The 25,201-nt window shown below is 39.1% G+C and overlaps 1 protein-coding gene and 1 pseudogene across 2 annotated transcripts in view; one reads left to right on the top strand and one right to left on the bottom strand.

Moving 5' to 3' along the window:
* Positions 1 to 25,201, bottom strand: part of DDX10 (DEAD (Asp-Glu-Ala-Asp) box polypeptide 10) — a 285,003-nt gene that overhangs the window by 139,079 nt on the left and 120,723 nt on the right. The gene's annotated exons all lie outside the window — the stretch shown is intronic.
* LOC105500987 lies at positions 19,421 to 20,041 on the top strand (annotated as a pseudogene). The gene has a single exon (XR_001000113.1). The product of XR_001000113.1 is annotated as a 60S ribosomal protein L18 pseudogene (transcript).

Raw genomic sequence — 25,201 nt, 5'->3', positions numbered from 1 at the left:
AAAAAAAAAAAAAAAAAAAAAAGACAGTTAATAGCTGATAGTATATACCTTGATTAAGGGCATAGATTTTGGTGTTTAAAAAAAAAAAACCTAGATTTGAGTTCTAACTTTACTATATACTAGTTTTTATTTAGCACAGTGTCTAGCACACAAAACCATCCTCAAATTCTTTATGAAGAACAGGGGAAGGGGTCACCGCTTTCTGGGGATAGATACATTATAAAGTGGTGAAAAGAAAGTAGGAAGGAATTGGGGAGATACGAGGTTAGGAAATTTGCTTATGATCAGGATATAGCGCATAGTGTAGTCAGGATTCACAGGTCTTCTGACCTCTCGTCTTGCAGACTTTTCTTTACACACGACAAGCTACTTACAACCTTGGAACAGTTTAACATTTCACAAGTTTAGAACTTTGAAAACACGTTTCCAAAACATACTCAAAAGTACACAGATACTATCTCAAGCATTAAGGAGGGGAGAAAGAGAAGCCAACAGAACAGAAAACTACTAGCTGATTCTATGGCAGTTTACAAAATATCAAACCTGTTGTTTCTCTTCACAGGTTAGGCAGGTAAGGAGATACAATGATAAATTTTTGGTTGTATTCTAATATTGTTAGAATACCACAGTCCAGCTAACTATTTTCTTGACAAAACTGAAACAATCATATTCTTGCATTCGGAACACCCATTCTAACACTCCAAAGCACACACTCTAACTACAGGGCCTCTTCTACGAAGACAAGATGCACTATCCTCATCCTCCCGAGTCTGAGAATGAGGAAATTGTATCTGAGTAGTCTGGTTCTGCCAACTTAAAGAGTCACCTCTTTGTGAATTTACGCATATATTAATACTTAACAAAATGGCAGATAACAAACAACAACCAATATGCATTTCCATCTCTACATACTGGAAAGATAGGAATACAAGAAGAACGGAGAAAATTCTTCATCACCTAGGCAAGCAATCATTTGTAGATCAAACACTCAAAGGATAAGTGAAAATCATAATATATAGTGAAAATCATCAACTAAGAAAATGGAAATGGATATCTATAAAGGCAACAACATATTATTCAAATAAATGGTTCAACAATATGCATGCCCAATAAAATTAAGCAAAAGCATCATCTCACACAGTTTCCCATATTGATTATCAATTAATCAACAAGAGTTTGACTTACAAATGTGGCACTGGAGGTTCCAAAAGTTCATAGCAATAGGTTGTCATTAGGAGCTTTAACTCCATTCTAGGCAGGTAAAGCATCTACACAGGTAACAAGAAACAAGTGCTGGAGTGTGACAGATACATAGCCAACTGGAGAAGGCAGTATATGTTAAGATGTTCATTTTAAGGAAGAACATAATGTAAAAATAAGTAAGGAAAGGAAATGAAGCTGGGAGAAATGGCACGCACACCTGTAATCCCAGCTGCTCAGGAGGCTGAAGTGGGAGAATCATGTGAACCCAGGAAGTGGAGGCTGCAGTGAGCTTTGGAGGCTGCAGTGAGCTATGATGGTGCCACTGCACTTCAGCCTGGGTAACAGAGAGAGACAGACTCCATCTCTTAACAACAACAAAAAAAGGGAAATGAACTATAGTCATGCTGAACTAGTTTTAAGAAGTCAGCATAATCTATTCCACTAATATTTACTGAACATCAGCTCTGTTTCAGGCATGGTACTGAATCCTGGGATATAAGAATAAATAAGACAAAGTTCTACAGATGCCCAGTCTGATGGAAAAGTAGATATTACAAACAAATAATTACAATAAAACAAATGTTCCAGAGGAGGATGAAATCTCTGTAAGGTCAAAAGAAGGAAACACTCAGACTAGACCTTTCTCAATGGGGAGTCTGCAAGAAAATGAACACTTGATGCCCTAAAGCATCCATTGAAGGTCATGAATTAACTTCTTTCACATCTAGAATGTTAATATTCATGTACCAACCTTGGGAAAACTAAGAAAATAGTCACTCAAATAATCATTGTCTGAGTGAGGTTCAGATGAAGAACCCTGGCAGACAAAGGTTGCAATCAACTAGTGAGATTCCACTCAAAGAAACAAGAACATGGTATTCCAGGGAGAGAGAATATTTGTTATGTTAGGACAAGGCCAAAATATACATGCCACATCTGGAAAATTATCAGTCATTTGATGGGGATGCAGGGAGGGGTGAAAGTGAGTGAGAGTCCATTAGAATCTGATGCAAGAGAGAATAAGAAATTTAGTTTTCAATCAGATCATAAAACATGCTAAGGACTTCGGAATTCACATTTAGGAAAAAGGAGAATACTTTGTATATGTGAAGTGATCACAGTTCTTCTAAAGAATTCCTTTGGATGGTTCAGATCACAAAAGTCAAGACCTAACCCTTTCAGGAGACTATCATATCTACCACTCAGGAAATAGAAAAATAAGGGTTCTATCCAAATTAGAGCCTCGACTTTATTACATGAAAAAAGCTTCATTAAATAATCAAAGTAAACTTTGTCATTCACATTTCTACCAATAATTAACAGAACTCCAAAAAATACACATTTTTCACATTGACTGGTTTATCAGGATTTCAAAAAATATTTACATTACAGTTTTAACAGGCTTTCAGTGAAAAGATAGATATCATAAATACTGTAAAGAAAAAAAATGATTCCAAAAATAAGTTATTGAATCACTATGCAAAGTTAAAACTTAAGAAGCCCCAAAATCTTTTCTCCCCTACCCTACCTGCAACCTGCAGTAATCCTTCTCAGACACCAAACACACTAACATCCTCAAACCTCTTCCCTTAAAAACAAAAAATAAAATCAAACAAACAAAACCGCTCTTAAAAAGAGATGTGATATTCAACCTTAAAAAAGGAAGAAATTCCAATACATGCTACAACAGGGAGAATATGATGCTAAGCGAAACAAGCCAGTCGCAAAAAGACAAATACTGTACGATTCCATTTTATATGTGGTATCTACAGTAGCCAAATTCATAGAAACAGAAAGCAGAATAGTAGCTGCCAAGGACTGACAGGAGGAGAAAATCAGGAATTACAGAGTTACTGTTTAAAAGGTATAGAGGTGCAGTTTTGCAAGATGAAAAATTTCTGGAGATTGGTTGTACAACAATATGAATATATTTACCTATAGAACCATACACTTAAAGACGGTTAACATGGTAAATTTTACATTACATGTGTTTGACAAAACTTAAAAACATCGGAAAACGTCATTGAAATTGAAATGATGAATAACTGAGGATGAGCACATGTCCCAAGAAGATAAAACCAAAAGAACGTTTATTGAAGACTAGGAGTTTAGAGTCCTTTCTTCTGTAAGCATTGAACGTTTAGGGGCAAAATGATATAATCAAAATGCTCATTAAGGAAGATTACTGTGACAGCAATACATGAAAATAGATGGAACTGAGAGCTGAAGACAGGGAGTCAAGTGACAGTTTTAGAAAAATGGAAAAATATAAGAGAATTAAAGGGTTGAATTCAAAGAGGAGACTGTGGTTTCTAGCATGGGTAAGAGGAAGGATGCAGCCTGCACTCTGCTCCCTTGGGATCATTTTTGAGGAATGGCTGAACAAGCAGATAAAGGGGTAACAAACTGTACAAGGTGTAGAATGAGGCCCAGCTTACTGCTCTTCAGTCCCCAGGCCATTTGTCAGAAATCAAAGAATTGTTTTATTTATTTATACCTTTCCTCATCTGAGAAAGATTTGAAAAGGTCAGCAAATAACCACTTTTGTGTTACTTGCTGTTGGTCAAGCACAATAGAAGTATTTACACACCCTGGAAATTTAGCTGCTGTGATAAAGACACGGCTCTCCTTACAAATTATATGATAGATACAATTCTGAAAGATTTTTAAATGAAATTATAATTCTGGTCATATGCTGAAGGTACTAAGTAAGCCCTCGTTACTAGATAGAGCTCTATGTCCTAGAGTGGGTCTTTTTCTAATACAAATCGTTTATTGGCCGGGCACAGTGGCTCATGCTTGTAATCCCAGCACTCTGGGAGGCCGAGATGGGCAGATCACGAGGTCAGGAGATCGAGACCATCCTGGCTAACACGGTGAAACCCCGTCTCTACTAAAAGTACAATTAGCCAGGTGTGGTGGCGGGCGCCTGTAGTCCCAGCTACTTGGGAGGCTGAGGCAGGAGAATGGCGTGAACCCGGGAGGCAGAGCTTGCAGTGAGCCGAGATCACGCCACTGCACTCCAGCCTGGGTGACAGAGCGACTCTGTCTCAAAAAAAAAAAAAATCTATTTTTTTATATCTTAGGGTGGATTCCTTTGCATTCATCTCTACTGCAGCTTGAGAGAAATATTTGGAGTAAGGCTAAAAGAATGCCCTAAATCAGATGAAAGTATTGCCTTACTCCATTTTACGCTGCCGTAATTGAATACAACAGACTAAAGTATAAAGAACAAAAGTTGAAGCTGGGCACGGTGGTTCACGCCTGTAATCCCAGCACATTGGGAGGCCAAGGCAGACGGATCACAAGGTCAAGAGATCAAGACCATCCTGGCCAACAATGGTGAAACCTCGTCTCTACTAAAAATACAAAAATTAGCTGGGCATGCTGGAACGCACCTGTAGTCCCAGCTACTCAGGAGGCTGAGGCAGGAGAATCACTTGAACCCAGGAGGTGGAGGCTGCAGTGAGCTGAGATTGTGCCACTGCACTCCAACCTGGCAACAGGGCAAGACACTGTCTCAATTAAAAAAAAAAAAGGAAAAAGGAAAAAAAAAGAAGAAGAGGAGGAGGAGGAGGAGGAGGCGGAACAGGAAGAGGAGAAGGAGAAGGAGGGGGGAGAAGGAGGAGGTGGAAGAGGAGGAGGAGGAGGAAGAAGAGGGGCAGGAGGAAGAAGAGGAGGAGGGGGGAGGAGGAGGAGGAGGAAGAACAACAACAACAACAACAACAATCAACAACAACAACAACAGAAGTTTATTTCCTCACACTTCCAGAGACTGGGAAGTACAAGATTAAGGTGCCAACATCTGATGAGGGCCTTCTTGCTGCATTATAACACGGCGAAAGGCATCACACAGGTGAAAGAGAAAGCAAGAAGAGGCCAAACTTGTCCTTTTACAGGAAACCCACTCACACAATAGTAGCATTAATCCATTCATGCGGGTGGTGCTCCCATCACTGAAACACCTCTTAAAGGTCCCACCTCCAACCCCTCCCTCCACATAAGGGATCAAGTCTCCAACACAAGAACTTTGGAGGACACATTCAAACAATAGCATGCATTAAAAAGGCTATGCTCTCTTTACACACCAAAGGAAATAAGACCAGAATTAATTTCAAGTATATTAAGAATGTGAATAAAGTTCAAATATTTATACAACATTATAAAGACAGCTTTTAGATTAAAAAGGCAAGATTTGTCATCCCAGATAATAAAAATCTTTCTGTGCCATTTTAGCTATCGAATTCTATAGGGGATAGACATAAGAATAAATCAACTTATGGTAGTTTCCAAGACCTTCGTGCACCATTACTGAGTACAATTTAATTCAAGACTCAGTGGAAGAAAAATAACAAATTTGTCCCCAAAAGCATATGTCTGCTGGAAGATAAAGGGATAAAACACAAGCATACAGTCAATTAGAACACAAGAGTTCTGTCATCACAGAACAAAAATGTGACACAGAAGACCAATGAACCCACAATTGGCTCTATGAAATGTCAGTAAACTGATCTTTTCTTCTGAATCAGGAAGAAAGACAACAAAGACAATTAGCAATATCACGAGAGAGAGAGAGAGAGAATCACCACAGATCATACAGGCATTAAAAGCATATTATAGGAACACTATTAACAGCTTCATATCAACAAATTTGGTGATTTAGATGGAATGAACAAATTCATTGAAAGGTATAAACTACTGAATGTTGTTTAAAAAGAAACTGAACACTTCTATACTTATTAGAAAAAAATCAATTTGTTATTTAAAAACCCTCCTACAAGTGTTAACTAGTTCAATCATTGTGGAAGACAGTGTGGCAATTCCTCAAGGAACTAGAACTAGAAATACCATTTGACCCAGCCATCCCATTACTGGGGATATTTACCCAAAAGATTACAAATCATGCTACTATAAAGATACATGTACATGTATGTTTATTGCAGCACAATTCACAATAGTAAAGATGTGAAACCAACCCAAATGTCCATCAATGACAGACTGTATTAAGAAAATGTGGCACACATACGCCATGTAATATTATGCAGCCATAAAAAGGATGAGTTCACGTCCTTTGTAGGGACATGGATGAAGCTGGAAACTATCATTCTCAGCAAACTATCACAAGGACAGAAAACCAAACACTGTATGTTCTCACTCACAGGTGGGAACTGAACAATGAGAACACTTGGACACAGGGCGGGGAATATCACACACTGGGCCTGTCGTGGGGTGGGAGGATGGGGGAGGGATAGCATTAAGAGAAATACCTAATGTAAATGATGAGTTAATGGGTGCAGCACACCAACATGGCACATGTATACATAAGTAACAAACCTGCACATTGTGCACATGTACCCTAGAACTTAAAGTATAATTTTTTTAAAAAAAGCAAAATAAAAATAAAAATCCTCCCACAAAAAAAAAAAAAATTCCGGGCCCAGACAATTTGGGAAAAAAAAAAAAAAAAAGAATACCACTACACTAACTTTTGTAAAACACAGAAGCAGAAGCAGGAATACCTCCCAAATCATTGTATGAGTCAAACTAACCAAGAACAAAACCAGACAAAGTCATTACAAAAAAAGAGAAAACTAGGCCAGGTGCGGTGGCTCACACCTGTAAATCCTAGCACTTTGGGAGGCCAAGGTGAGCGGATCACTTGAGGCCAGGAGTTCAAGACCAGCCTGACCAACATGGTGAAATCCCCCCTCTACTAAAAATACAAAAATTAGTCAGACGTGGTGGCATGGCCTGTAATCCCAGTTACTGGGGAGGCTAAGGCAGGAGAATCACTTGAACCCAGGAGGCGGAGGTTACAGTGAGCAGAGATGGTGCCACTGCACTCCAGCCTAGGCAACAGAGTGAGACCCTGTCTCAAAAAAAAAAAAGAGAAAACTATAAAGGAATAGGTTTCACAAACATAGGTGTAGAAGTACTTAAAATATCTGCGAAGTGAACCACGCTACATATAAAAAGAATCATGGTCAAGAGGGGTACATGCCAGGAAAGAAAAGTTGGTTTAACATTCAAAAACCAAAAAACACCATTAACTACATTAACAAACTCCCCACTAAAAATAAAGGATTGTCTTAAATAATGTAAAAAAGGCATGTGACAAAATTCAACACCCAGTGGGTGGGAGGTACCTTAAGGTAAATTGTAAGAGTCCAAAAAAAAAAAAAAAAAAAACTAAAAACTAAAAGAGAGACCATAAAGTGGCACAAGTTCTGTGCACTGAAGTGAAGAGAAAAGAGCCAGAGACTCTAAGTATGAGAGAAACGTCTTGGCCACAAATGCATGCATCTGAGTACACCTACATCCACTGGAACAAGGTGATACCATTAAATAAGACAAAGTTCAAGAGGGACAATAAATTCTTTTTGGCACATGTTAGTGAAGGGAGAATGCATCTGAAAACAGAAAACAAGAGAGAGGAGGAAGCCACAACAGAGACCATATTTGATATAATTTGTGAAGAACGGAATCAATTTTGATAAAGAGTTGGCTACAATCCAGCTGAGACAAGGCAATATAGATTATATTTACCTTAAATATTGTCGTTTATCTGAACATAAAGTGACTGAAAAGTATGCTTTAATACCCCTGCTTCCTTCCTGCCCAAAATATTCTCTTTGCAGTTCACTGGGTTAATAAAACCGCTTATCCAGAGATGTGCCTCTCAAGTGAGGGAGTAGAAACCATTTACATAGTTCTTTTCAAAGTAATAACAGTGAACATATACAAAGTCAAAGAATAACTGAAATTTTTTAAAACTTTACATCATCTGGAGTAGGGCAGATACTTTTGGTTGAATTTCTCTCCCTTATTTCTTGCTATAAGAACTGATTTATTTCGTTACCAAATGACCACGTGCTTTAGGGGGGCTAGTTTTATAATTCCCTGAGTGGCTCTTAGTTGATGTAACTCAGTGTTCTCAATCCTAGCTACTTGTACAATAAAACCACCTGGGAGCTTTTAAAAGACTAATGCCTGGTCCCCCTCCCCAGCTATTCTGATTTAATTGGTTTGGAGTTATAGGGTCTTTTAATCAAGAGGGGACAAGTCTGAAGACAAAAGCCAAATCAATGAGGAACTAAGATTGTCAGAGCAGAAAGATGGATAAAACCTTGATCTTGACAATGTTATTGACTTAATTGGCCCTAGAATTTCCTTTCATCCAGGTTTCTCATTATGTAAATAATAAAGTTTTCCTGGTTATTTAAGCCACCTATGGTTGTCTTTTGTTACCTGCAGTGAAAAACATCCTACATGTTATCCCTGTCAATACAATTTTTGGGATGCAAGTTTGGCTTTATAAACAAGAAGTAGAATTTGAGTCATTCTGCTGACAAAGGACAAGCCAATTTTACATAAGCCAGCCAAGAATGATGTCACTTTACTGCATATGGAAATAATTTCCCACAGCTTATACAATATATCTAATTTTGAATATGGACAGATAGGCAGGTATCATGTACCTACTCAATTGCCTCTCAAGATAGCTGCAGACTTTTCTTTGAAACTGAATGATGCAGAGTATATACAATAATATCTTATGCACACATCTTTCAAAAGTTTTTAAAGATCTATTTCCTAGATAGATTAGTCTGAAATAAATAAGGACATTACCAAAAACCAAAATGAAACAAATAGGTGACATCTCCTCCTCGGTCTCACTCATCAATTCTATACTTAAACATAGTAAAAGCCACTGCCACCAACCCTCTGCTGCCAGGGCACACTATTCATCTCTGGCTCTGATGGTGTGACAAGAACAGGAAGTACCTGATTTAAAGGATTCTGCACCCAGATTCAATTCTAAGTCAATTATTTAGAACTTCCTTTGGTCTCAAAGGAATGAGGACAGCTTGTCACATCAAAATCTCACCTCTGATGCCCGGGCTCACAGACCGGCAGGGGAGTGGGGTGTGTCTCACTCAACAGGGCCAGCCCAGAAAGGGTACGGCCTATCTGCCCCTGCCTGAGAGAGCCCCATGGACCAGAACATCTAACAAAGGAAATGCGGGCATGGAGTCAGTGATTGGACAGGGCTCCTCCATGACCTAGGAGTGGACCAGGTGAAGGAGTCATCTCTCTTTCCCACCTCCAGACACTAACTGCCAACAGAACCAAAATACAAAAGAGCTGTATGGCTAAGTAAGAGCCTATCTGCTGACCAACACTCTTAAGCACCACCTACTGGACTGCAGCCCAAAATACACCACCAAAACATTTTGCCAGTATACATCAGCAAAAACTTTTAAAAATCTAGCTACAGGGCAGGGCGCCACAGCTCACATCTGTAATCCCAGCACTTTGGGAGACCAAGGCGGGTGGATCACCTGAGGTCGGGAGTTCCAGACCAGCCTAACCAACATGGAGAAACCCCACCTCTACTAAAAATACAAAATTAGCCAGGCGTGGTGACGCACACCTGAAATCCCAGCTACTCAGGAGGCTGAGGCAGGAGAAATGCTTGAACCTGGGAGGTGGAGGTTGCAGCGAGCCAAGATTGCACCACTGCACTCCAGTCTGGGCAACAAGAGCAAAACTCCGTCTCAAAAAAAAAAAAAATCTAGCTACAAATAAATATTCTGTACAGAGTCATGGCCCTCTGTAAACACCCAGAAACAAAGCCAACTACCTACACCCAACTTACATCACAGTTAAAGGAACACTAGCCCTCACACACAAGAAAGAATCAGCACAAGAACTCTGGCAACTCAAAAAGCCAGTGTGTTCGCTTATCTCCAAATGAATACACTAGTCCCCCAGAAATGGTTCTTAACCACATTGAGATAAATGAAATAACAGACACAGAATTCAGAATCTGGATGGCAAGGAAGCTCATCAAGATGCAGAAGAAAGTTGAAACCCAATCCAAGGAATCCAGTAAAATAATCCAGAAGCTTGAAAGACAAAATAGCCATTTTAAGAACCGAACTGAACTTCTGGAAGGGTAAAATTTACTTCAAGAATTTCATAATACAATCAAAAGTATTAACAGCAGAATAGAACATGCCGAGGAAAGAATGTGAGCTTTAGGACCAATTTCTCAAATCAACTTAGACAAACATAAAAAAGAATTAAAAAAAAAAAAAAAACACCTCTGAGTAATATGGGATTATGTGAAGAGACCATGCTTACAGCTCATTGGCATTCTTGAAAGAGAAGGAGAGAGTGTAAGCAACGTGGAAAACATATTTGAGAATATAGTCTATGAAAATCTCCCCAATCCTGCTACAGAGGAAGACATACAAATTCACAAAAAACAGAGAACCCATGCGAGATACTATACAACATGATCATTCCAAGGCACACAGTCATCAGATTCTCCAAGGTCAATGCAAAAGAAAAAACCTTAAAGGCAGCTATAGAGAAAGGTCAGGTCACCTGCAGAGGGAACGCCATCAGGTTAGCAGCAGACCTCTCAGAAGAAACTTTACAAGCCAGAAGAGATTGGAGGCCCATTTTCAGCATTCTTAAAGAAAACAAATTACAACCAAGAACCTCATATCCCACCAATCTAAGCTTTCTAAGTTAAGGTGAAATAAAATGCTTCTCAGACAGGTAAGCACTAAGGGAATTCATTACCACACCAGCCTTACAAGAGTTCCTAAAGGGAGTGCTCAACATTCAAACCAAAGTTTCAAACCTGCTACCACTAAAACACACTCAAGCACATAGCTCACAGACAATATAAAGCAATTGCACAACCAGCTCTACAAAACAAACAGCCAACAACATAAAGACAGGATCAAAATCTCATATATCGTACTAATCTTGAATGTAAATGTTCTAAATACCCCCACTTAAAAGGCACAGAATGGCAAGATGAATAAAAAGGCAAGACCCAACTGTCTGGTGCCTTCAACAGATGCATCTCACATGTAATGACACAAACAGGCTGAAAGTAAAAATAAAGACCTACCATGCAAATGGAAAACAAAGAGCAGGAGTAGCTATTCCCGTATCAGATAAAACAGATTTTAAACCAACAACAATCAGGGAGAACAAAGAAGGGCATTACATAACGATAAAGGGTTCTATTCAACAAGACTTAACTATCCTAAACACATACACACCCAACACTGGAGCACCCAGATTCATAAAACAAGTCCTTCCTGACCTACAAAAAGATTTACACCGCCATTATTACACAACAGTAGTGGGAGAGTTCAACATCCCACTGACGGCATTAGACAGATCACTGAAGCAGAAAACTAACAAATTCTGGACTTAAACTCAATACTTGAACAACTGAACCTAATAGACATCTACTGAATACTCCACCTAACCACCATAGAATATACGGTGCTCTCATGTGCACACACAACATATTCAAAGATCAACTACATGCTGAGTCTCAAAGCAAGTCTCAGTAAATTAAAAAAAAAAAAAAAAATTGAAATAATTCCAAACATACTCTCAGACCACAGTACAATAAAAACAGAAAACAATATCAAGAAAATTTCTCAAAAATAACACAAAAACATAGAAATTAAACAACTTGCTTCTGAATTAACTATTGTTCATTACATGAACAAATAAATCAGAACAGAAATCAAAATTCTTTGCAATTAACAAAGGCAGAGACCCAACTTATGAAAATCTTTGGGAGGCAGCTAAAGTGATGTTAAGAGGAAAGTTTACAGCACTAAATGCCTTCATCAAGAGGTTGGAAAGACCTCAAGAATCTAACATCACACCTAGAGGAACTAAAAAACAAAACAAAACAAAACAAAACAAAAATTCAACTCTAAAGCTGGCAGAAGAAATAACTAAAATCAAATAAGAATTGAATAAAATTGAGACCCAATTAACAAAAAAGAGAAGATCCAAATAAGCACAATAGAAAGTGACAAAGATGATATTACAACCTATCCCACAGAAATCTAAAAGATCAGAGACGATTATGAACAACTTTATACACATAGAAATTAGGAACTCTAGAGGAAATGGGTAAGTTTCTGGAAACACAAAACCTAACCAGGAAGAAAGTACAGCTTTCAAGTTCAGAAATTGAATCACTGATTAAAAACTCACCAAGCCAAAAAAGCCCCAGACCAGATGGATTCACACCCGAATTCTATCAGATGTACACAAAGGAAGTGACATCAGTCCTACTGAATCTATTCCAAGAAAATCAAGGAGGAAGGGCTTCTCCTTAACTCATTCTACAAACCCAGCACCATCTTGATACCGAAATCTAGCAGACATACAACAACAACAACAAAATAAAAAATAAAAAAATAAAATTTAAAAAAAGCTTCAGGCCAATATTTCTGATGAACACAGAAGCCAAAATCCTCAAAATCCTCAACAAAATACCAGCAAACCAAATCTAACAACACATCAAAAAGTTCACTCACCACGATAAAATAGGCTTTATTCCTGGGAGGTAAGGTTGATTCAACATACACACATCAATAAATGTGATTCACCATGTAAACAGAATCAAAAGTAAAAACCATAAGATCATTTCAACAGATGCAGAAAAACCCTCTGATAAAATCCAACATCCATTTGTGATAACATTACTCAACTTCAAACTATACTATAAGGCTACAGTAATCAAAATAGCATGGTACTGGTACAAAAGAGACACACGGACCAATGGAACACAACAGAGAACCCAGAAATAAACCCACACACCTACAACCATCTGATTTTGAACAAAATTGACAAGAATAAACAACGGGGAAAGGGCTCCTTATTCAATAAATGGTACCAGAATAACTGGCTAGCCATATGCAGAAGAATGAAACTGGACCCCTCATCGTATACAAAAATTAACTCAAGATGGATTACAGATTTAAATGTAAGACCTCAAACTATAAAAATCCTAGACAATAACCTAGAAAATACTCTGCCTGACATTGGCTTTGGCAAAGAATTTGTGGCTAAGTCCCCAAAAGCAATTTTAACAAAAACAAAAATTGATAAATGGGACCTAATTAAACGAAAGAGCTTCTGCACACTAAAAGAAATTCCCAACAGAGTAAACAGCCTACAGAATCAGAGAAAAATAATTTGCAAATATTTTGACATTTGACAAAAGTCTAATATTCAGAATCTGCAACGAACTTAAAACAACAAGCAAAAAACAAACAATACAATTAAAATGTGGCCGAAGACCTATTCTGGAGACTGAGGCAGGAGGATCGCTTAAGCCTGGGATGTCAAGGTTGCAGTGAGCTGAGATCACACCACTGCACTCCAGCCTGGGCAACAAAGCAAGACCTTGTCTCAAAACAAGCGGGTGTTCAGGAGGGCAAAGAAATTGTAAATCAAAACCACAATGAGATACCATCTCACACCAATCACAATGGAGGTTACTAAAAAGTCAAAAAAAATTAACAGATCTTGTAGAGACTTTCAAGAAAAGGGAATGCTGTTGGTAGGATGGCAAACTAGTTCAGCCACTTCAGAAAGCAGTTTGGATATTTCTCAAAGAACTTAAAACAGAACTACCATTCAACCCAGCAATCCCACTACTGGGTATATACTCAAAGGAAAATAATTTACAGTATCAAAAACATACATGTACTTGTATATTCACTGTGATGTTATTCACAATAGTAAAAACATGGAGTCAACCTAGATGCCCTTCAATGATGGACTGGATAAATAAAATGTGGAACATATACACTACAGAATACAATGCAGTCTAAAAAAAAAAAAAGTATGTCCTTTGCTGCAATGTGGATAGAGCTGGAGGCCGTTATCCTAAGCGAATTAATGTAAGAACAGAAAACAAAATTCTGCATATTCTTACTTCTAAATGGGAATGAAAACGTTGAATACACATAGACATAAAGATGAGAACAACAGACACTGGGGACTACTAAATGGGGGGAGAGAGGAAAACGGGTGTGCACTTATTGGGTACTATGCTCACTATCTGACAGGATCATTTGTACCCCAAGCCTTAGTCATGCAATACACCCATATAACAAACCTGCATATGTATCCTTTAATCTGTAATAAAAGTTGAAATTATAAAAAGTAAGAATAAGCATGATTGAGATTGCTATTAAAAAGCTCATCTCTGTCCCATACTCTGGATTTAACCCCTCCCACATCCTCCTGAACCCCACTCTCTTCAAGGGCTTCTTCCCTTAGGCTATAAACATGTTCATATCTCCCAGTTCTTACATTCAGAATAAGACTGCACCATACATATATTCCTGTCCTGACAGCTACAAGCCTCCACTATCCACCCTGCTGCCTTTTACAGCCAGCCTTCTTGAAGTGTGGCCCACTCATCCTCTCTTCTATTCCTTTATCAACCCTCTTCAATATGGCTCTCCACCTCTATCACTTGAATAAAACCTTCTGGTAAAGATCACCAATTATTCCCTCATTGCTAAAACTAATGGCCCATTTTAAGTCTTCATCTTTCTTTCTTGATTACTGTTAAGATTCCATTAAAGCTAAATTCTACATTAGGCACTTGATGTATAAAGATGATTAAAACAGTCTCAGATCTTTAAAAAGCTCACAGTCTAATAGGAGAAATAGTCACAGAAACAATTCTAATATTGTGGTAAGTTCAGAAACAGACACCTATACATGACAAAGAGAAATCATAGGGAGTGGGCACTAGGAAATGGTTTCACAGAGGCAATGAATAATCTGAGTTTTACAGGTTTAACAGGAAGGCATAACATTGTAAGCAAAGAAAGAAAAGATATTCCAGACAAAGCATATGTGGGTAAAGAATAGAGAAATGACCCAAACTCAGACCACGTCAGTAAGCACTGAGGGGAGGGGAGGGGATAGATTGCAGAGAAGTTAATCTGTCAAGCCTAACTTGATACGACCGACTATTCTTTCTTGATTCAGTCTCTGACTTTCCTCCTACTCTTCTTTCTTATTGGATTCTATTTATACTCCCAAGAGTCTTGCTCCCAATCCTCCTCACACTCTAAATACTCTTGATTTGACTGAAGCTTACTAGTGGTTAGTAATTTGGTAGACACTGCAAACATGGTCACTATAAAGGGAAGATAAAAAGGAACATATTCATTTGTAACTTTAATGATAGTACCTGTGAGCAAAAAGAAATATTTACTTCTCTCCACAGGATCTGCCAAGCTAATTGCTAAGTATTACACAAATTAACATTAAAAAACAGCCACTATAAGGATATGGTAGATGACTATTGTCTAAGGTGCATTCCAACAGATTACTAAAATGTATTTTAAGTGCAGCTTACAATGTGGTGACAGAAGCAAGCAGAAAGGGATCTGGGAGAAATGAGAATGCAGACTCTAAAGTGATGAAGAAATAGTCTAGAATTTAATCGCAGCTGAGGAAAACCTATCATAGGGATTCTAACCATACCCAGAGATATTCAAGGATGATAGCTAAATGAATTGATAGAAGAAACTGAGGCTGTGCTTTCTCTAAAGAATACAGGGTCCTTCATTTCCAAATTCAATTCTGAAAATACTCTGCAGAATTGCCTGTGGGAACTACAATTCCTAAGCAGAAACCTAAGAAAAGAGATGGTTTCTAAGGCAACCAAGGCCTATAGCATATACAATCTGACATATCAAAGTCATCACCTGAGCTTGTCAGAAATTAATTGGAAGAACAGATATGTTGTATCCGTGCCCTAGGGCTGCAAGCCTTTAAACAAATGAACACCATGCTCTGCATTAGCTGAATTTGCAAGCAGCCTTCTCAAGGAGAAAATTTACTTCTGTGGAGGTGAAAGGTGAATATCCCAGAAGAATCTCTTCCAATGGCTGTGCTCTTAACTCCCAATGGCCAAAAGAAACAAAGTCCTTACTTTATAATATTACAGAAGCATTTTTAACACTTCTAAAGTGAAATTTAAAATAGAGCAATTCAGTTGTCCTATTCATTATCTTGCTAATTTTATTTCTAGTAGAAAAACAAAACAAACCCAAAACTGCAAATTGTTCCTTCAAGAAAGGAAACTATGGGGGTGGGAGGGCAATTCTTTGGTTTACAGTTTTAACTACGCTTTTTAGAACCTCTGATAACCAAAGCTCAGCCTTTTAGTTTCTTTTAAAAAGGCATTTCAACTATTAATTGGTAGAACCATTTTGAAAAACAAAACAAAACCTCTTTCTTCTTTGACCTTCTGTGGTAAGAAGAGAGAAAGGAAGGGGTTGATAGGAATGAAGCTAATCGCTTCATATAGTTCAGTATTATGAATACTACTTGGCATATATAACAAACAATTATGTTATAAAACTACTGTATAAAAGCTACCATTCAACCCAGCAATGCCATTACTGGGTATATACCCAGAGGAAAATAGATCATTATCCCAAAAAGACACATGCATTCAAATATTCAATGCCATGCTATTCATGATAGCGAAGACATGAAATCAACCCAGGTCCCATCAATGGCGTACCAGATAAAGAAAATATGGTACATATACACCATGAAATATGACACAACCATAAAAAAGAACGAAACATGTCCTTTATAGCCACATGGATGGGGCTGGAGGCCATAAGCCTAAGTGAAATAACACAGTAACAAAAAACCAAATACCACATGTTCTCACTTATAAGTGGGAGCTAAACACTGAGCACATATGGACATAAACGGGAATAAGAGACACTGCAGACGACTAGAAAGGGGAAGGAAGGAAAAGGGTGTGGGCTGAAAAACCACCTCTTGGGTACTATGCTCACTAAAAGGTCCAATATATCCATGTAGCAATCATATACGTGTATCCCCTGTATCTAAAATAAAAGCTGAAATTTAAAAAACTACTGCATAAAGTTTTTTTCATTTAGTCCAATTCCACTAAACGAGCTTGTCTGTAAGTGAATCAGCTGTCACCACATTGTAAGTTGCATTTAAGATTCATTTCTCTTGAGAATTTCATTTAATAGGCTTATGTAAATTAAGTACCTTTATTTACTACCCCATCCAAATAAAAAGAACAAGTTGTCAATAACAGAAACATTCTGCAACAATATAACCTAAGCATCTACATTAATAAAGTGCTTAAGTAGAATACCAAGAACCTATTATTTCAATGTGTTGTTATAAAATAGCATCCTTTAGGACACAAAGACAAGTATATTTATAGAGGATGTGGTACACTAGGAGAGTTACAATCCAATTAGCACTTGAAAAGGACCTCTAGTATAGAATTCTTAGAACTCTGGATTATTCAAATGACGGCTATACTGGAAACAAACTAGGCAAAGGTGTTTTCTGGCCTAAACAGACACTACACCTATACGGAAGCACAGAGAAGAAAAAAAGTCCAAAAACTACCCCTCTACAGTCATCTCAAAAGGATTTCCTTTAGATGTACAAACTCGAGAGAAAAGAATAATTACAAATCTTTTGGAGCTCTGATCTGACTCAACAACTGACATGTAAATATTAAACTCTGTTCCTTCCTCTTTAACTTCAGTCAACCTGTCCTGTGCTCTATTTGCAGTCATCTCCGTTTCATTAGTTATTCAGAAGATCTATTTAAAGAAAGCAACCCAACCATAAATTGGCATTTTACTTTTGGAAAGCAAGGTGGCAAAACACATCGATAGCTACGGTCCTTATCTTCATCTCCTCATCTACCATTAAATGTCCATTTCTTTGCCAATGCTTTCTAAAAATTGTATAGTTTAATCCTTGATCAACCATGAAGGATAGATTTTCTTATCCCTTCCCATAAGGAGAAAATGGAGCTAAAATAGGTTAACTTACCACAGTCTCACGGACAGTTAAGTAGCATACCGGAAGGCAAAATACTAACACATCTCACTCCAAAGGCTTTGTAATTTTCTCTAATCCCTTTAACCCAGGAATTTTGTTCCAGTTTACCTCCAAGTAAATGAAACAAAAGAGCCAAAAAAAAAAAAAAAAAAGACTTTCAAGGATCTCTCTGCAACTTTTTTGCAGCAAAATTCAGAAACAACCAAACACCTAAGATTAGGAAAATGGTACTCCAAAACAATAAAATGTTACACAACTAACATGAAGCTCACGTAAATAATTTCTAAGTGAAAAAGGAACCCTTGGCCAGGCATGAGTGGCTCACACCTGTAATCCCAGCACTTTGGAAGGTCGAGGTGGGTGGATCACCTGAAGTCAGTTCGAGACCAGCTTGGCCAACATGATGAAACCCCGTCTCCACTAAAAATACAGAACTTAGCTGGATGTGGTGGCACATGCCTGTAATCCCAGCTACTCGGGAGGCTGGGATTCGCTTGAATCCAGGAGGCAGAGGTTGCAGTGAGCTGAGATGGTGTCACTGTACTCCAGCCTGGGTGACAGAGCAAGATCACATCAAAGAAAGAAAGAAAGAAAAAGAAAAGAGGAAAAAGAAAAAGGAATCCTCAAATTACATGGAGACAGAGTTCTAGCTCCAGTAATGGCAGGATAATTTATATGAAACATTCTCATAGTAACAATTACAAATCCAACAAAGAATATATAAAGCTACTATTTGAAGGACTAGAGAATAAGCAAAATCAGGCAGAAACTGAAGGACAGCCTTACAAAAGAAGGAAATCATGCTGCAGGAAATCCCTGTTGTGTTAGTTTTCTGTTGCTGCATAACAAATTACCACAAACCTAGCCACTTAGTATCTATTTATTCACTCCCAATTCTCTAAGTCAGAAAGCTGGCATAGTATGGCCCAGTTCTGTGCTCAGGGTTATCACAAGTCTGAAATCAAAATGTCAGCTGATGTCAGCTGATAAGTCCTCACCTGGAAGCTCTGGAGAAAACTTGACTTCCAAGCTCATTCAGGCTGTTGGCAGAATTAACTTCCTTTCCGGTTTTAGGACTGAAGTCCCCATTTTCTTGCTGGCTGTCAGCCGGGGACCTCTCTCGGTTTCTTTAGACCACCTTCTCACAAAGTCTCCACGTATAACCCGGCAACAACATGCCAAATCTTCCTTGTGCCTCAAATTTGAGCTCCTCTTCTGCCACCAGACACAGAAAACCCTCAGATTTTTTAAAAGATCTTATGTGAGTGTTGGGCCCAGCAAAATAATGCCTCATCTTAACGTCAACTAATTATTTAACATACTCATGGGAGTAATATTATATTTATTGGTGCCAAAGATTAGGATATGGAATCTTGAGGGGCCATTTTTGGAATTCTATGTACCGTACCCACTTTTTCCCTGAGGATACTCCCATTCTACCTGGTTTGGACTGCTAGCACTGAAACAGAAAGTCACTATCTCCGGACCTGGCAGAGCAGGAGGCGCCATCATGGGAGTTGACATTCGCCACAACAAGGACCGAAAGGTTAGGCGCAAGGAGCCCAAGAGCCAGGATATCTACCTGAGGCTGTTGGTCAAGTTGTATAGGTTTCTGGCCAGAAGAACCAGTTCCACATTCAACCAGGTTGTGCTGAAGAGGTTGTTTATGAGTCGCACCAACCGGCCACCTCTGTCCCTTTCCCGGATGATCCGGAAGATGAAGCTTCCTGGCCGGGAAAACAAAACGGCGTGGTTGTGGGGACCGTAACGGACGATGTGCGGGTTCAGGAGGTGCCCAGACTAAAGGTATGTGCACTGCGCGTAACCAGCCGGGCCCGCAGCCGCATCCTCAGGGCAGGAGGCAAGATCCTCACTTTCGACCAGCTGGCCCTGGACTCCCCCAATGGCTGCGGCACTGTCCTGCTCTCCGGTCCTCGCAAGGGCCGAGAGGTGTACCGGCATTTCGGCAAGGCCCCAGGAACCCCGCACAGCCACACCAAACCCTACGTCCGCTCCAAGGGCCGGAAGTTCGAGCGTGCCAGAGGCCAACGGGCCAGCCGAGGCTACAAAAACTAACCTTGGATCCTACCCTCTTATCAAAAAGATTTTGAATGCTAAAAAAAAAAAAAAGAAAGAAAGTCACTATCTATTAGTCTAAAGAGTCGGAACATGCACCACAGGCCCAGAGAATCTAGAAATTAAGAATCCCTAAACAGAGTGAGTCACAGAAAGGGTAGCTCAGATATCTATATAACCCTCCTCAAATTCTTGGCTGACAGCTGAAATGCACATGCAAGTGGCAAAACTACAAGGAGCTCAGATAGAAATAATAGTTGGAAGAAAGAGCAGAAAAGAGATTTCGGCTGACCCTCACTGAAAGAAAGACAAATTATGGAGTCTGAGTTCCACCAAATTAGAAGAGCTTTGATGGCACCTTGGATTTTCCACTGAAATCCCAGAAAGGTTCCAAGACTGAGGAGTGTTCCTCAAAACTAACGGTGAAACCACAACAGATCTGGAAATAACCCAAATGTCCATATACAAGTTAACAGCTAAACATATTGCTGTATATTCAAACAACAGGATACAACACAGCATCAGAAATGAAGTACCTACTGATACATCCAACATAATGAATTTTTTAAACACTATGTTGAACTAAAAAAACCACACGTAAAAATAATACATGCTGAGGCCGGGCGCGGTGGCTCAAGCCTGTAATCCCAGCACTTTGGGAGGCCGAGACGGGCGGATCACGAGGTCAGGAGATCGAGACCATCCTGGCTAACACGGTGAAACCCCGTCTCTACTAAAAAATACAAAAACTAGCCGGGCGTGGTGGCCGGCGCCTGTAGTCCCAGCTACTCGGGAGGCTGAGGCAGGAGAATGGCGTGAACCCGGGAGGCGGAGCTTGCAGTGAGCTGAGATCCGGCCACTGTACTCCAGCCTGGGTGACAGCGAGACTCTGCCTCCAAAAAAAAAAATAATAATAATAATACATGCTGTATGATTATATGCAGTTATTAAACAGGCAAAGCTAAGCTATGGTAAATGAAATAATAGTCACAGAGAAGGAGGACATGGGGCTGGAAAGGGCACAAAGACTTGCTTAAAATCTGTGGCTATGCTGCATGTAAAGTATGTCTTAAAATGTAAAAAAGAAAAATTTAACTTATTGTACTAAAAATACGCAGATTTATGCTGAGAAAGTAACAAAAAAAATAGAGAATACGTATCTGAAGTCACTTTTTTTTGATATCATAGTTATATCTAAATTTTAAATAGTATTTAGGAAGGAAAGTGAGAAAGTCAACGCATTCCCTGTTCTCACATGCTACCTGAGCTAACCAGCATAGTTAGGCATTGCTTTGAGATGATGCAATTAATCAAATAGACACTTAGGTTTCCATAACTTGACTCAGATACCAAGGTTTAGCATAAATTCTTCCTTTCTATTCTTTTCAGGTAGCTCATCACCAGCTCCTGAATTGAACAGCCAGGTATGTCACTCATTTTTTTTTTTTTAATACATTCACTCAATTGTCAAATAACTGTGTGCTTTCTTGTGAAGGTCAAAGTCTTCATAGATCCTTCTGCCAATGTAAACCTGACACATTTAAAAGTCAGTATGCAGAGCAAAATCTATTTGAGATTAACATTTTTTCAATTCCATTTAATTTCCCATGACAAGTCATCCTGATATTCACAATGCTTCCTTCATTTCACTAATGAGCTAAAGACAGCTTTCACATTTATTTCACTTCTTTCAGAATAGGATGCATTTGGCAATACCAACCATTTAAACAAGCAAATGTCTAATTCTGAATAGGTTTTGAAAATGTTTCACCATGGCCTCTGTCACTCACAAACCTAGCTGGTGGTGATTCCTTTCAACAAGAGCACAGACTGATAAGAAAAGTTGTTACAAATTACCAAAGGGCAATATGCTGCCAGCCACCCAGTCATATAAACTGATATGTCTTCTGGTTCCAGCAAGTTAGAAACTCATTAAAAGCAGAGATAGGAATTTCTTAACAATGAGCAGTATGTGATTTTTGCTGGAGAGGAGAGAGGCTGCATGTGTGCCCAAATCCATCCTCAAAGCATACCAGAGAACAGTATGAAACAGCATATTTAACAGCCTGTATTTCTCCATCATACAGACTATAAAAAGTAAAGCTGAAAAGTCCTCTTGGCTGGGAAAAACACAGAATACAGCATAAGAAAGACTATAGGGTTACAGGTTTGGAGGGGATAAAAGAAATGCCAAACAATGTTCTCTGAAGTATTCAAGTACAGGTTCCAGGAATTGGAAGGAAAGAAAAAAGATACCTCAGGTATGTTTCAAAACCAAGGGCTAAATCAAGGCAGATATTTCCAGCTAAAAATAGCGTACTGAGTATACCCAACTCTGCTTCCTCCAGCAAGGGATAAATTTTAAACCATGCAAGAAATAATTTAAGTATAAGCCTCCGAAGACCAAAAGATAACAGCAAACAGATGTTAACAAAATGGTATACTGTGTTAAGAGGATGAACAATGGTAAATAACTCAGCAGTGTAAAGAAAATTGCAACCTAAGTGCCTGCAAAGGGCAATGCCAACAAGATGTCAGCCTAGTCGCACTGCCAATGAACAAATGATTCTCACTTTCCAAGGTACAATAAACCAAGGCAAAACTTACTTCCTTATTGTATACAGAATACAGCAACAATTCAGTTATTCCACGTTTCCTTACTGGAAAGTAAGACAACAAGCCTGATTTCTCTTTCTGGTTGTCTACTGCTTACACAGTACTAGTTTAGGAATAGTTCGCTTTTGTTGTTGAAGTTTGTCCTAAGAACTTTGCTCTAGTCACCAAGTGATTTCATATATGCAGCCTTGCAGCTATGACACACTCCCTAGCTCACCATTCTTCGTGTGTCTCTGGGAACCAGTATTTTCTATCTCACCTAATACAAGCAAGACATCTTTTATGTTTCTCTGGACCCGACAGTCATCTTCCTACTAGCAGTTGAAGGGCTGGGTCTCCCTTCTCAGCACTATGGTATACTTCAAAGCAATTAAATGAGTTTTTTTAAAACTTTAGTAAGTTTTACATTCCTTTTTATAGGGAACTCTAAGATACAAATTAAATGCCCTTACTATATTTTGTCCTCAATTTGGCTGCAAGTAGACTAATGCCAACCCTTAAATATCTGTGGAAATCAGAATTTATCAATACAGTTCTGCAATGATAGAACCCGATTCCAAGAAGAGCTGACAACTAGATAACTAAGTGGAAGGTGCATTTGAGTATGTTGCATGTGCCTACATCTGTACACACAGTGGGAAGCAGAAAAGGGAGAGAAAAGACTCATGGATCTCCTAGACATCATTTGGTAGAAGAATAGAATAAATAAAAAAAATTATTATTCCCAAGAGAGAATCATGGCAGTTAAAGAACACGGGTAGATAGGCAGATATCACCAAAAGACAAGACATCAACAGTAAGTGCAGCTACCTTGACAGGTAAATCTCTAAAATCAATAGCCAATTGTCTAAGTAAGCAGAAAACAAAGTTAGGGATGAGTTTGCTTTCTGTCACTTAAAAGATCTACTCTTACATGTAGATTTCACTCGAATGATGAGAGAAACCATTCTTACTCCTCACTTATGCCAGTATAAGTTCATAACAATAAGTAACAAGCTCTAATTCAACAGATATCATATGTATTAACAAAAGGAACTCTGCTACATTTTTTATCTGAGTTGGCAGTGAGAAAGTAGTTACTATATCCCGTATTTCAAAGAGTCTCAAAGAAGAAAGTTCACTTTCTATTCAGGTTCTTCAAATACCCTTTTAAGAAGTCTGCATGGTCAAAACTATGTTCACAATAATACCAACGTTTTACCATACTGACATTTTCAATTATGATACAAAAGCAATCGTGGGTTAAACTAGTGGTACACCTTAACAACAATCCCCAACCTTTTTGGCACCAGGGACTATTTTCGTGGAAGACAATTTTCCCACAGAGAGCGGATGGTCAGATTCTCATAAGGATATGCAACCTACATCCCCCACATGTGTAGTTCACAATAGGGATGAAGCGCCTATGAAAATCTAATGCCACTGCTGATCTGACAAGAGGCAGAGCTCAGGCAGTAATGCTCGCTCACCCGTCTGCCGCTCACCTCCTGCTGTGTGGCCTGGTTCCTAACGGGCCACAGACCTGTAAGCTGCCATGAAAAATTCCCACAAACTTCATGGCTTTTCAACAGCATTTATTTTGAGTTCTAGAACCCAGTGGCCCAAAATCCAACTATTGCCAGCAAAGCTACAGTCCTTGCCAAAGGCTATTAGGGGAGAACCAATTCCTTCCCTCTTTCAGCTTTTGGTGGCTCCAGACATTCCTTGGTTTGTACCCACATCACTTCAATCTCTATCCCCATGATCGCACTGCCTCCTCCTCTTCTGTGTCTTCCCCCCTTCTGTCTCTGTGCCTTCCCTACGTGTCTCTCTCCCATCATGACACTTGTCATTAGATTTAGAGCCTACCTAATATAATCCAAAATTACCTCCTCATCTCAAAATTTTTAATTATGTCTGCAACGACCCTTTTTCCAATTAAGGTAATATTCGTAGGTTGCGATGATTAGGGCATGGATGTATTTTTTGCGGGAGACATTATTCAACCCACTATTAGTTTTTTTAACACTCTGTGTGACCACATGGCAACTACGCATAAAGCACTTCTGCTGCATAGTGAAGTTTAATAGTTACATTGAGGAAAAACAAGATCAACTACAATCTTTTTGCTGGGCACCATCTTTACATGCAAGAAGAAAGGACAAACTACAATGAAAAAAACAAAGCAGCCTAAAAGCTACAAAACTAGTTCCATTAGCAAAGCCCTGATGTTGCTAAGACCTGACCCTTACAGCAAAGACTTGATGTCCTCCTGTTAGAAGAACATCAACATCAGACAAGAGTACTGACCATGGGGGGGCGGAGCAAGATGGCCGAATAGGAACAGCTCCAGTCTCCAACTCCTAGCGCGAAGGACACAGAAGACCGGTGATTTCTGCATTTTGAACTGAGTTACTGGGGTCATCTCACTAGTGAGTGCCGGACAATCGGTGCTGGTCAGCTGTTACAGCCCGACCAGTGAGAGCTGTTGCAGGGTGAGGCATTGCCTCACCCGGGAAGCGCAAGGGGGAAGGGAATCCCTTTTCCTAACCAGGGGAACTGAGACACACAACACCTGGAAAATCGGGTAACTCCCACCCCAATA

The sequence above is a fragment of the Colobus angolensis genome, unplaced genomic scaffold (assembly GCF_000951035.1).
Source record: "Colobus angolensis palliatus isolate OR3802 unplaced genomic scaffold, Cang.pa_1.0 Scaffold7, whole genome shotgun sequence".
NCBI classification, from domain to species: domain Eukaryota; kingdom Metazoa; phylum Chordata; class Mammalia; order Primates; family Cercopithecidae; genus Colobus; species Colobus angolensis.
This window is presented reverse-complemented; position numbering and strand designations above follow the sequence as displayed.